Source organism: Numida meleagris, chromosome 6 (assembly GCF_002078875.1).
Source record: "Numida meleagris isolate 19003 breed g44 Domestic line chromosome 6, NumMel1.0, whole genome shotgun sequence".
In the NCBI taxonomy this organism is placed as follows: Eukaryota; Metazoa; Chordata; class Aves; order Galliformes; family Numididae; genus Numida; species Numida meleagris.
Window position 1 is genome coordinate 5,385,400 of NC_034414.1, and position 14,771 is coordinate 5,400,170.

Consider the following 14,771-nt stretch of genomic DNA (forward strand, 5'->3'; position numbering starts at 1 on the left):
GGCGGCCTGGGCGCGGTGCAGTGAGCGGAGCTGCCACTGGGGTCAGGGAGCAGGCACCAGGAAACGCGGCGGCCACGGAGCGCTGCTCGCTCACGCACACACACACACACACACACACACACACCCGCACGCACAGCTCCTCCCGCTGCCTCGCACTTCGCCCCCCCGGGCACGGAGGGAGGGAGGATTCGCTGCTGCGTTTCCCAAGTGCGGCAAAGCCTCCTCCGCCGAGCCGGGAGGGGAAGGGAGGCCGCCGGGAGTGGCAGCTCCGTGCCGGGGTCAGGGCCGGGAGGCCGAGGCCGAGACCCGCAGGGCGGCCCCTGCACGCGGCTCTGCCCGCAGCCCCGGCACCGCGCGGCTCCTCCGCCCGGGGAGACAGAAAACATCTACACCGCCAATACACACACACACACACACACACACACACACACACAAAAAGAAAAAAAAAAACAATCCCCCCCCCAAAGGTTTCCACAGGCTGCGCACCTTTCGTGGCTCGAGAGCACTGCAGTGGTGTGTTCTGCCGGAGATGAGCTAACCTCGGCAGCCAGGAGAAAAACAGAGACGGCAGCATGGGCTTGTCATTTTAGGCTGAACATTGTCTTAGGGTAATCGGGGCTTTGCTACGGAGAGGTGAAAGAGGCAGAATCAGAGAGGTTGCTAGTGGCTTTTAGGCTTTAAAAAAAAAAAAAGCCACAGCATTTATGTCAACAGCCACAATGGTGTAGAAAGAAGTAAAGACAGACGTGTTTGTTTCTACACTTCGAGACAACAAATGAGAAGAGGACCTCCAGCCATACATCCATAGTGCAAAGAAGAAACAAAAATCCAAAGAACCAGACAGAAAAATGGGAGTTCCTAGCAGGCTTTTTAGAGCATGCCGTGTCCTATGTATTTCCAGTAAATAATTTTGGCTCATGCCAACCTTCGGCTATGCGTGGCTACTAGAGGGGATTTTCTTTGTTGTCGAAAACAATGAGAAGGGTCCAGGCATTGTCAGACAGAAATCCACCAGGACGGGTTGTCCTGTTTAGAAGGACAAGAAGAAAAACCAACCTGAAAGCCAATTAAACTGCATGCTTTTCTCCTAATTTTACATTAGACCTTTTCCGATCTTCTATTACTGCTGTTTCCCCTTGTAACAGAAGTAAATGCCGTAGACCAAAGGAATAATCCTGTTTGAGACAAAATGGTCCGCAAATCAAAGCAGCATCTCCAAGGAAGCTTTGCCCGCAATGAAGGCTGAGGCCACAGCTTCCCACATGTTTTTAGCTGGCTGACACCGAGGTCAAGCCGGCAACGCAGCACTCCGCCTGCCCACCCAGCCCCGTGCCTGCAGTGAGCCCCGCTGGGGACATGCAGCCAGCGCCAGGACACAGCCTCCCCTTCCCATTCACCACACAAGAGCTCTAATGGTTGTGCTGGGACAGGGCAGGGAGCGAGGTGAGCAACCGAGGACACAGAAAGGATAGGAGAGCTTCACTGGTACCGCTGCAAGGTCAATATAAAAATACCAAGGGGACGTGAGCGGGTTTGACCCAGAACCTGCCGAATCCCTTCTTTGCAGTCACAGAAGCAAGGCTTTTCCTGTGTCTGGCTTCAGACCAACGAGCTTCTAGCACAGCAGAAAGGACAGGGAGGAAGTACCGGTAGGTGAAAGCAAGCTAAAAAACCTCTCTGATAACTTGTAACAGACTCTTAGCGAACTCCTTGTCTTCTGGCTCTGAGAACGGAGCGCTTTCCTAAGTACCTACTTCTAGAAATGCACTGGCCCTAGAGCTGCTAGCAGAGGGAAAAACAGCTTTCTTAAATTGATGGAAAAGTTTTCAGAGGAAAGGAGGTCTATTTTGCTGCCCTTACTTTCCAAATAAAAAGAGCAGCTAAAAATGCAAGTGTGTGAGTACAGACAAAGAAAACATCCTTATCTTGGCTGGGATGCAGACTTACTAATACAAGGACTTGGCTCTGATCTCAGAGATAAATTTGAAAAATCAAGAAGTAGCCAAGCTGCTTACTGTGAGTGTCACAGGACTGATTTTTCTAGTTGGATGAAATTCAAAATAGCAAACAAGCAGCTTTTGCTTACTTTAATACTTCCTGTTTGTAGTCTTAGAGGTGTATATGATTCAGGAAGCCTCAGTCATGGTTGTTCTGGATTTTGTTGTTTCACTTTTACAGATCCAAGGCAGGTATCATCAAATGCACAGACACACCTGATGGATGTCAAAAATCATAACATACTGTGATCTCATGAGATTTTCCAAAATCTATCATGCCATGTTTGCAAAAACTGTTCCCCAACTCTTCCCTGTCTGGGAAGCAATACAAGAAAGGTATCATTTACAGTATATTCCTGAGAACCCGTTCCCTCTATAATACAAACTTATGAGTCATCCTTTACAAAGAAAGGATACAAAACAAAAGAAAACAAACAAATTTTGCAACTGCATATCATGACACTGATCTTTGATTGAAGTATTGTCCTGACACAGATCCTACCTGGTTAGGATGTACTACATCTTGCGGTGCCTTTTTGCGCTCCATGACTTGTGAAGCTACTCTCAAAGTAAGGTATCTCAACAATATTCTATCATCTGACCCAAGGAGGCAACACCTGACTACAAGGCCATACCTCGCAGTATTTAATGATCAACAATGCTATTTTGAGGGTATTCCCACAACTCCCTCACTCCTCTATCACTATTTTTTTTTATTTCCATTGTTAAAGGACACAAACCACACAGGAAGAAAAAAAACCTGTTTTTAGAAATGCTTCCTCCTGAAAGGGCAAAAAGAGTTGTAGAGCAGTTCAGTTCCCCCAGTCCAGTGCTGCAGTCAGCAGCTCAGCACCAAGGTTGGCACAGAGGGTGTTACAGTTTCAGGAAAAGGTAGGCCACTGTTTCACACTATCTTTTAGCTTGGACACAGTATCGGGGAGGTTTTCATGTGTTCTTCCTTTGTTCTGATGTTTTGAGGCTTTTTGTTTTTGTTTTAATACAGGTATTTCCTGGATTTTTAGCCCATTTAAGACCACAGTAATGAGGGCTCTCATTTGCATTGCACAGAGAACTCAGTTTCAGCTTTCAGAGATTGGGACGTGTTGGTGCGCAGCACCTACAGTGCTAGACTACACATAGAATCATAGAATGGCCTGGGTTGAAAAGGACCACAAGAATCATCGAGTCTCAACCCCCCTGCTAAGTGCAGGGTCGCCAACCACTAGACATATTTTGATTTGTTAAGGTATTAAGAATGCAGAGTTGGATCCAGTGGTCAGCTGCTGGTAGTGACCTACACTAAGTCACTAGACTTGCCATATTTCAATACACACCACTGCAATTCTGCCAAGAACTGTATCTTAACAGGCTTGTTCCACTCATTAAGGTAAATTTTCTTCTTCCATAACTATGGAATAAAAGACAGCCTGAGAATACTGTGTTAGTTTAGGCTTTATGCCCCGCTGAGCAAATACCACATTCCTAATTTGCAGAACGCAGTTGGATAGATGAAAAGTTCTCCATTGCCCTCTTCCCCCATTTGTAGCCTGAAAGTCACTAAGCGTTTGGTGGCCAACAACAGGCATGCAACAGAAAAACATAGTATTAGATATAAAAACAAACAAACCCAGTTTTGAAGATACCAGCTGTTCTTTTAGCTCTTACAGTGTCTTTCCCTTCAGAAAATCAGAGATGGGCACTAGCAGCTATTTAAACATTAAAAAATGAATTAAAAAAATATATCACCTTATCTCTTGGCTTTTAATTTTTGCAGCCTCCACTGCTACAAATTTTTATCTGACTTTTTCCTTTCACAAATATGTGCCCGTGCACTAACCTGTCAAACGCACCAGCAAGCACTCTCTCTTCAGGAAGAATCCATGGCCTCTCCACAGAAGTGCACCAGCTTTTTGGGAAGAAGGACTATTCTCTTCAGGAAGTAAAACTGAAGCCTTCTGTCAGAATCTGCAGACAGAGAGGAACACATCATTATAATGTTGGTAGAGCATCAAGCAAGACTACTGAAGGAAATATCACCAGTAGTTCTCTGGGTGTTCTTTTACTATTTGATGGACCAGAACATTGTCACAGGATAATGATTCTCTGCTGCATCCCCCTATTAAATTAAATTAAATATGGGATTGGAACTTTCTCTGCAGAGACAAAAACTGATGCAAAAAAAGCAGTAGGTGAATCATTTTCCCTTCTAAAAACTCTCAACATAACTGCTAGTCAAGGTACCTAGAGAAGAAACATTCCCAATAAATGGGGATGGGGGGGACAGGACTGATTTTTTTCAAAATTGAGAAAGAAGTCTGGGTGATTTATTCCTTCACAACAGAGCAGGGACTTCAGTTTTGTCCACACATAAGGATGCAAATATTGTTTGACGCATGGCAGTTATTGCAGTGATATTACTGCAGGAACATTTAGGTTTGCTCCCAGATTCTGAAGATTCAGGACATGCGACAAGGAGAGGTGTTTGGTCTTCACCTGGTCAACAAGCTGTAGCAGTGAATAAGAAGCCGTGAAAGCAATGGGAGGTGTTCAAGCATCCTATTTGTTGCATATCAATTTCCCTATTTAGGAGAAGGTACATGCCTTTTTTTCCAGTCATCTTTTTACCAGTTAATTAGTCTACAATGCATCCAGCCAAAGCCTTCAGTTTATTTCAGCTGCAGTTCAGCCACACAAAGCTCATTGTACTAAGTAATTTCAAAACTTCACATTCTGGCAGGAAAGAGGCACTCAGTACTACAGTAACAAGTATCATGAACCTCTCCTCTGCTTGACCTCTGACTTATGCAGCAACTGCCTTCCCTCTGCATTACTTCATCCCATGGAAGACTGTCCACAAGACATTTCTGTTCATGGATGTAAGATGAACTGCATACCCATGAGTTCTGAGAAGTCACAGTGGTACCAGAAAGTTTTGCTTGTTTGTTTTCGGAAGGCTACACATTTAATTGAAAATTCACCTGCTGCTGCTGACTTTTGTTAACAGTTACTCAGAGTTAATGTCTTTACATCTAAACAAATAGGCACCAGAGCTTCACTTCATGCCTTGCACAATTAACTTTTGACAGATATAAGAACCATGGTCTCGGGCACATCTACATCTAGTTCCAGTTTGTGGGCTCCAAATTACCTTTGGGCCAGGTGTGTGTTCCCTTTATAGAAAATTGCAGGGAACTGTAGGATGAACATAATGAAAAGCCTTCAAAGGGGTCAAGCATTCCAACACGGACATCTTTTCAATTTGAGCATGAAGTTAAGAACAAGACTCCCTGAAGGAAGGAAAAGATCTTCACAGACATTTTTGAGAGTCCTGTCACTTTGAATGTCCCCAGCAACACCACTGATCTGAAAGTACACCTGAAAGCCCGCAGCCAAAATCTTCATTAGATGTTAACTACCATGATTATCAAATTCTGTTGTACAGAAAACAGTGCGAGACATTTAGGAAGCCTCCATTCTGCGGTGAAAGACAGAAGCTTGATTTCACACGCATTGTTCCCCAGTGTTCTTCTGGGAAGAAAAGGGTCAGATCTTAGGGTAAAATCTCTGGTTAATGTTCATCTTTATCCCTTGATTTGACATCGTAAAATCAATATTTCATAGCAGTTATTGTCTAGATTTTGGATGCATACAGGCTGAAAACACGTGCTAAGAACTGAGGAATTCTACACCCTTTGTCTCAGATATCCTAAGAAAAAAAATCCTCTGTTCCAGTTATTGTCTAGCATTTGAATGCAGTGTTGGCAAACTGGTCCCTGCATGTCTTTGAGGCATATGGAAATTGATGATGAAGGTGTCTAGTATAACTAGAAGTATAATTTGATGAAAACTGAAGCAGCGAACTGTGAGAAACTGCTAAATCAGTGTCATCAAACTCTGCTTGAAAAATAATGAAACAGAAATACTACGAGGACATGAGAAATGCAGGGCAAGGACTGTGAAACCAGAGACTAAATGCAGAAATTAAGGAAACATGCAAGAAGTTATTTTCATTGTTATTTTTGAAATGCATACCCAAAATACAATAAAACATTCCTGTTTAAATTCACTTCGTGGAGACAGTGACATCATGTCTCCTCCAAATTGTTCGAGCCCAAATGTTGGCACAAGCTCTTCCAATAGAATACCATGTTTGGCCCTGGCATTCTCGCCTGCCTACCCATAACCGTGTGCAGAACAAGAACAGAACAAGAACAGAACCGAGGCCAATGCAAATCCTAGTAATAGCTCAAATCTCTTGGGGAAACAGAAAAAGACCAAAACAGAAAGCATATTATAGTTTTAAAGCAATAATATTGCTAAGGAAAATAAAACAAAGGTAACCTCAGCGGTAAGATGGCATTTATTGCCCAAAATTTAACAATTCCTGATGCTGTAAAAGTACTCTATAAATAAAGACCTGAAGATGGCAGTGAAAAGATCCTGATATTGCTTTATTCATACAATTTTGAATGAAAACAAATCAGACAAACTTACATCGAAATCTGGGAGAAAGAGGACACGGGAAGAAAACAAATGTTTTAAGGACTTGCTTAGATCCGTAAACACACTTGAATTACTGAAAAGAAAAATAAAACAACCAGCCAACAATAAAGATTCCATTCAGTCATACCCGTGTTTTGAGACAGGAACACATGTATGCTTAAGAAAGTGATATAAGCTTGCATATTCGAAGACTTGCCAGAAAATTGTACAAAAAGATCACAGGGAGACAGAGACAGCTGGAAAAATTGGAGCAAGGGCTCTAATTTTCATGCCAGTGTTACACCTAATGCAAAGGGAATGCAGATGATAGACTGCAAGTTCTATATTATTCCTCTTGCCACTTTGCAACGTGCTTGTAGAGCTGGACAAGAATCAGGAAGTAATACAAATTTCAAGACAAACAAACAAACAAACAAACAAACGAGACCCAGAAATAATAGAAAGTGTGCTATTGTAAATGAAAATGTTTGTGTCAAAATATTTATTACAGCCATAACAGCATCCTTACGTGCCAAAGGCAAACATCAATATTAATGCAGCTGCGGATACCAAGCGCTAATTTCTTTAAAGTGTGTTCTAATTTGAAAATGGAGCTACACCCACAATCTCGTCATGGCACGCACACAGCAGAAAACATGAAATGGAAAAGGGCCATAAGCAAGCATCTCTTGAAGGTCCTATATCATACTTTAAAAGAAGGATAAGGACATCTTTCTGCACATGGATATATCCAGATTAATTATCGATAAGCCTAATTAGAAAGTTGTGCTAATAAACATCAAGAAGGCCTCCTTCCATTAGGGGATATACAGATAGGAGGCTTAGTAGCAAAAGTGTAAATGGAATCTTGAGAGGATTTTCTGGTAATACATTTAAGATTATAAAGTAATCTAGGCATGATTTCCATTCGTTTTGATATCACCCTCTCCCATGAGGTAATCTCAAAATCTGCATGTTAAAAAGTCACTTTCACTGTCACTTACTGTTTACCCAATCTATGCACTTAAAGAGACTTCTGTCAGAGTTTATATTTTTTCCCTCAGACTTACTAGACATAGTTCTATCTTTTGTTATGCCATTTCTGCAAATTCACAACTGTGATTTAAAAGATACCTTCTAAAAGAAAAACAGTTTAGAAAATCAGTTTACAGAAATGAGAATTTAAGCAGGGTACCTCTTTATCCATCCAAGATTGCCACTGATTCCTCTTGTCCTCTCAGATCTGCACACACCATAGCCTTTGACAGCGGCTGAGAGAAGCAGAGTCACAGCATCAATCTGCAGCACCCTCACTGTCACAACGGCCCATCCATTGAGATGTGTCACCCCTGGAAAAGAGAAGTGAAAAGAAAAACAAAATTAAAAATACAAAAATAGCAAAGCAAAAGACAAAGGAGAAAGTAAGGATTCAGACTCCAGCTTTCCACAAGGCCTGTGGCAGACACAGAATGGGGCCAAACCTGCAAAACTCGGTAGTTTTTAAGTCAAATCTGGGCAGATGACTTCCAGAGATTAGCTGATGACTCTGCCAAGATGCAAGATAAACTAATAGTCAGACAACAACTACACAGAACAAGGTGTTAACCTTATGAATTTAAAACTCAAGAATAAACAGTGTGAAGTACATACTTGTGCTTCCGCTCAAGCTTCAGACTGAGGCTATACTTTGTGTTGCTGGATTAGAGAGCAGAAGCTATAGAATCATCTTCATTCCACTGAAGTCCTTGGCTTTACCTCTTGCTAAACTGATGTAATTGGAAGACGTTTTGCTCTGCTTTGAGATCAGACTCTTACATCTGAGATGAGATGTTTGTTGCTGATGTAACAACTTTTTTAGGTACCTGTGATTTTTAGTCAGCTATTTCACATGCAACAAACTTTATTAAACCATACCACCTTGCTCCTTGCTTTTTGTTTCAGTAACGCTTATTATTCTTTCAAATTTATCCTTATATAAGGATAAATTTATATATAAGTGTGCTTATCCTACAGCACACTTATAAGCTTAAGATGAAGATTTACCATATATACAAGTTCTTCAATGAGTAAATTATTCTTCTGGTTGTGGGCTCTCTATTATAATTAAGAATGTGAGTCAAAGAACAGAAGAGAAAGAGATTTTCATTATCAGTCCATGCTTTAATACTTTCCGTTCCAAATCTGAATAACTGCGCACACTCATGTTATTTCAAAACATTTGCTCATCTGATGGATTTTCACCCGTGTGCTCTTTTCCCCATATTTGTCGGGTCAGAACGCTAGCTACCTGCATTCAATACTGCCAAATTAACAAAGCAACAATCAATGCTTAAAGACCACAAGCCACAAGGCTGCCAGTCTGCAAGCTGCTGCTATTTTCTTCTTAAATTTTGTTGTTGCTACACAGTTGCAAGAGTGCCTATACTTATACTACCTTGCATCCATGTTAGAATGTGTGCATGTGCCATGTATGCACCTACAGAGAACTGTGCTGCTGCAGGATCTTAGGCCTCCGCCTTCCACTCTGCCAGCAGGCACCAGGAGCCCCTGGTGGAAGAGAATCCTAAGGTTCTAGAGCTGGCCAGTGTCTTAAAATACCCCACATACAGAATTATAGAATGACTTGGGTTGGAAGGGGCCTTAAAGCCTGTGTAGTTCTGACCCCCCTGCCATGGGCTGGTTGCCACCCACCAGCTCAGGCTGCCCAGGACCCCATCCATCCAGCCTGGCCTTGAATGCTTCCAGGGATGGGGCTTTGAGAAAGCTGTATTTGCTTCATGCCTAGTGCCTAAAAAGCATCCCTCCCAGCATCATAATCTTCCCATCATAAACCAGCACTTAACCTCAGATTTCTTTCCGCCTACCAAACCTCACTGTTTTCAGAGACAATCTGGGGTTTGCAAGGCATGCAAGATTCGCTTCCTTTCAGATGCTTGCTCAATATTTAAATCCTGCTCCTACTGAAAAAGACATAGGTTTTAACACTAGTTTTAACAGAAGTGAGATCAAGTTGCAAGCTTGCAAAATGGGACTTTGTTTTAGCTTGGAATTTTCTGTACAAAAAACGTCACTTCAAAAGCAAACCCAAATGGAATGTACTTGCAATTTAAGACTCTGTAACAGCGAGAGAGCAAAGGTGTTGCACTGTAACAGAAGACATCGACAACAGTGTCACCCAGGCTGGACAAATCTATAGGGATTCTCTTTTAAATGGGAGCTGGTGCTGAATTAGTAGTTCCTATTTGTGAGTTGAAGATAAATTCCACTACCATACAATGATTTATGCCATCTGCTCCAGAAGCCATGCAGCTTCAGGAATATATATATGATATTTGTTAAACTCCACTTCACACACCGGTTTGAATGTCTCACCCTACAGACATCAGGGGAATCACAGCCAGCAGTTCATCAGTGCACAGCTTCCTTTACTGAAGCCAGGAGCTGCATGTTCTGTTCTGAGAACAAGACAATTATGAAGTAATGGGCCCAGACATGTTTTATTAACAGAGGTCTACGTTTCTGATAACCTGCTTATCACTATTCTTAATTTCGTCTCTCCTAGCACTTATTTGGTGCAGAAGATACTTTTAAAATACCTACACTAAAAATGAATATTAGAAAATCCTATATTGCATGTTACCTGTCAGAGGTCATCAGCAGCTGCATTTCAAGAAAACATAAGGCATTAGATGTAGTGTGCCCAGTAGATTAATACAGAGCTGTGAACTTTCATCCTCTGCAGCAAGATTTCCATCCAACTGACACAGAACTGACACACAGTAACACTTACAACCAGGGGGATCCAATTTAGATGGAGTTCAAATGGTTTCAAGCTACTCATAGGTCACAGAGGTAAAGTATGCATAAGAGAGCTGGCTTTAATCAGAATGTTTTCAGTAATGTCACACTAGAAGTGTTAGGCCACACTGAGAATGAACTGGATGTTAGGCATGAGAATTAGATTACCAAATACACTTAAATAGTCTGAATATATTCTTTAAGGTATTTTCCCATGCCCAAAATGTTGGAATTTTTTTTCAAGATAATCAAAAAAGACAGAATTTCACATTAGCACGGAAAACCATCTTTCCCACATGGCATCGTATCCGTAACATCTACTTAGAAACTTCTGGGGAAGAAACAGTACAAAACAAAACCAAAATACTTCATTGAGGGTGACGATTTGGAAATAACCTCCAAAGATGCATTTTTTTTCTCCATAATGGAGTATTAGAATACAAGAAATTTGAAAGGGGCAGCAAGTACTACAGCGAGGACAATGACTTAGGAAAGGCCAATCTTAATGCGGTCATCGAACGCTGACCTACTTGTGAATCAGGCAGGTGGCTTCTCCTTTTAACATTTCATATTGAAGAACAATGTGAAAATGAGAGAACTTATTGAAAGACGTGTCACTGAAAGACAGAATGAAAGTCTCTTGAGAGACTTTTAAAGGCACCACCCAGAAAACCCTGAATCTGTCAGGCTTTCTTATTTCCAGCTTCCCTGGTCATTTTGGTTGTGTCCAAAGCAGTACTGTGCTCTCCTTTTCAGGCAGATAGGCTGAACTGTATCCTCGTGACGCTCAAGAGGAAGTAAACTGGGAAACAGCTTACAACACAACAGAAAGCGTCACACCTTTGACACAGTCTGGTTTGCAGTGTGTTTAAGAACTGCTGAAATAAAAAGCAGCGACTGCATAAAGCCTAGCAGACAAGCTACGCTAAGTTTCTGAAGATTTGCACTGAATTTTGCTAGGAAAAAGATTAAAAATCCTTCCTGTTGTGCCAGTCTGTAGTATCCTCTCCGCAAAAATTCTACTCAGTGCCACGAAGAGAAGGAGGAACTCCATCTGTGAGCAGATGAAGAAGTGCGCTGCTAGCGATACAGCGCTGGATCTCATGTCGCATTACAGCAAGCATCTCAGCTCAGGTCAGCAAAGCAGAAACAAGGAAGCTGACAGAGTGGGATACAGCATTTTGTTACCAAATATTCATCCAGACGTGGCATCACGTCCAACAAAAACGCTTTTAACATCCATCTATTTCACTGCATCCTACACCAATGATTTAACATGTGCTAGCAGAAAAGAAAAATGGAGAATTCATAAACCTGCGCTTTCTTAAACAGGATAAATTAGGGTTTGTTGAGTTCCTTACTATTAGAAACGAGATTGTTTCCAGTACATGGCTTGCCTATGTACAGCTCTTTCAAGTAGCTCTTCATGGAACCCTAAGTTGTGTAAAACCGGTATACTTTTAAACACAGGACTAGCTAGAGTGTCCCCATCTAGGTTAGTGAAACAAATGTTCCATTTTTTTCCTCAAACTAGGATGCTTTTAAAGATCTATCCACCACAAGTCCAAGTACAAGTCCATGTTTCTTCCTCATACTGAATGAACAAGTGGTTTATCACATTGAGAAAACTTTCATTTTTCTAAAGTTGCGCCTTGCATTTGTTGCTCTCACTCACTGGCCAGCCTAGGATTACAAATCTAGATGCACCATTCCTCAATTTTAATTACGCTGCACAGTTCATTTCTCAACATGTTCTCAGCTTTGTAGGAAAAACAGCTGTACAGCATGAAAAGTCCCACAGAGGCCAAAGATGAAGAGTTTTTAAATTTCCTTCCAGCCTACTGTCATATAATTCAAGAAATATCAAAAAGTTACTTTTCTTACTTGTCACTGGCACACTGTCTTAATAAAATACGATTCCAAAATAACAGGAACTAGCGCATCTCCAATTGTTCCAAATCCTCCACATTTCCCTCCTGGCCCTCCCTACCTTCCCCCCATGTACCTCTGAAGCCTCTGATTATCTGTGTTTCCAGTTCCATGTGTACTTTCAGGGTTCTAAGCTGGCAGATTTAAGAGCACAGGGATTGCACATAAGTGGAAGTGCAGCATACCCCTGTATTTAAAACAGTTCATCATTACACAAAACACAGCTTTCCTTCTTTGTTTTGCTAGAAAACCAAACCGTGCTGTTTTTTGGTAGGTTTTTTTTGCCTTTTGAAACAATGACTGATGGCATTTAAAACGGAGCTGAATATTTTTCTTAACACAGCTGTATATGTTTTATTTAATCTTTTGCCAAGATTCCTCATACACTCCTATAACTATTACAGTCCTCGTTTCGTGTTTTTAATTTTTAGTTTCCATATTTCAATAAAATATAAGTTGCCGAATGATCCCTAAGCTGTTTACTCCAGCCCATAACTTCATTAGAACCTTGGGTAGATTCTAACCTCCACCTTCTGGACATCTTTTCAGAAGGTAGGCACAGACCAGTATTAGATTCCAGCTCCTAGTCTCCACCTTGCTTCCCTGAAGCAATGCTACCATTAAAATACTGTCCAAAGAAGGCTCTCCCCTACCTCCTTCCACTCATTGTGAGTTTTATTAGTGCTCTCCTTACAAATGCAAAAATCCCTTAGCAACTGGAGAACCCATCAGATTAGTATGCCCTCCTAACCAGAAGACAGGTGATACATCTGTGCTTTTCACCCTCACTGGACAGCAGTGCTTATTTTAACTGAGCGAAAAAGGAAAAATACTGTTAGGATGCATCTCAGATCAAGCGAATGGGAAATAGGAAACATATTTAGCTGTACTCCTGAAATCTTTACTAGTGGAATGCCCTTATGTGGCAACAAATGAGGCTTCCTTCAATCTTCTGCTAAGCGACTCCATCCTCCCGCGCTTGTTAATGATCTGGCTTCAGTTATTTGTCTGTCCTACCAGTACAGCACATCTGGTACGAAGGCTTTCGTGCTAAGAAAAATCCAGCTAGTGCAGAATGCTTCAATAAATCCCTTCTACAATGCAAATTATCATGAGCTCACCGTGTCCTCTACCCTCTGCACTAGAAAGCCTGAGAATCCTAAAGCTTTGCAATAAACAGCTTTCCTCCTTCAGCAAAACAGATCCTTAATCGGCCAGGTAGGGCTCGTCCAGAAGACAGCAAGCACTCCCATGAAGGTGGACTTAAAGCTGTGGAGTTAACTGCCTCAGGAAAAAACGGATGATCCAAAGTCTTCCCCACCACCCACTCTAAGTAGCAGTCGAGTTTAGGAGCTTGCTCTATATGTACCTTTAAAATGAATCCACACTCGCGAGAAAGATCATGTCCAAACCCTTTGAAAACAAATGCTCTGCAAAGCAGATTACTCCTTTGGTGACCTTCAAAACCAGCCCAGCCCTTCACCCCACCCCAATGCTATGGAAAAGGTTCTAGAACATCAGAGTTTTCAACCCTTCGAGAGGCCTGGTTTGAATGACATTTAAGAAGTCAAGCGCAGTACAGCAGAGAGCACTAATTATACTATAGAAATAAAGATGACAGAATGGAAATTACTCAACATCAACATTTTCTAAACTCACAGCATTCCTTAAGGCTTCTCCTCACACTGCTTCTCACTCATTGTCTTCCCAGGTTCTGCTCAGAGATCACAATTTTCTCAACTGAACTGCCCAACTCATTTTATGCCAGCTGAAAAAAACTCTCAGATTAGCATCTCAATCTCTGTATTTTTTATTTTTATAAAGTTGGGAAAATTCTAATAGTTAAGCTATCTCCTCTCTGTGGCTGCACAAACACTTTTTCAAAAAACGGAGGATGTTTATTTTAGCTCCCAAATTTGATTTATCTGTTGATTGTTCAGCATCCATATTTCAAGAGCCCCCAAATCATTAAGCTATCCCTCGAGATGTATATCCAATAACATCCTTAATCGTCTCCATTTCCAGCATAACAGCGTATGTGGATCTGCACATTCCGCATAGCTGGCTGCGAGTGATCAGAATCGATTGCATGGGAGATGACGGGAACTTCAAGGGTTAACTTATGGACTACCTCAAAAACACAGTCGTGTTCTTTCGCAATAAGATGCCAAACTTAATGACCATCATATAATGGTTGCACGATCTGAGATTTGGAAAACCTAGACACATTCAATTGCTTTCTCTGATTAGGTCTGTACTTATTTGGCATTACCAGAGATATCTCAATCCCTAAATAATTAACCTACAACCAATATGTATGAAATTGCCTCACTAAGCTCACTATCCAGGACTGTTTGCTGTTAAATTAGTAGAATAAATAATTTACACCAAAAAAGTGTGCACAAGATAGTGCCAATAAACCTGAGGGAACTTGTTCATTATTTGCAAGAAAATTGGATGAAACAATTCCCCAAGTACAAGCCATTCTGTAGAGTGAAAGGTGTAGCGTTATTAGTATTACTGCAGCACGCAGGGAACAAATGAAATCTCGTGACTGCTCACTTC

The 14,771-nt window shown here is 41.5% G+C and overlaps 1 protein-coding gene across 2 annotated transcripts in view; it reads right to left on the reverse strand.

Annotated features, from left to right (window-relative positions):
- The window catches only part of MPPED2 (metallophosphoesterase domain containing 2), a 103,422-nt gene extending 95,594 nt beyond the window's left edge, over window positions 1-7,828 (reverse strand). The window contains exons 1-3 of one of the 2 annotated variants that reach the window (XM_021402965.1): window positions 7,675-7,828; window positions 3,835-3,962; window positions 2,087-2,213 (exon numbers count right to left, since the gene is read on the reverse strand). The gene's annotated coding sequence lies outside the window, so the exon portion shown is untranslated. The remainder of the gene's footprint in view (window positions 1-2,086; window positions 2,214-3,834; window positions 3,963-7,674) is intronic. The other variant, XM_021402964.1, reaches the window with a different exon arrangement.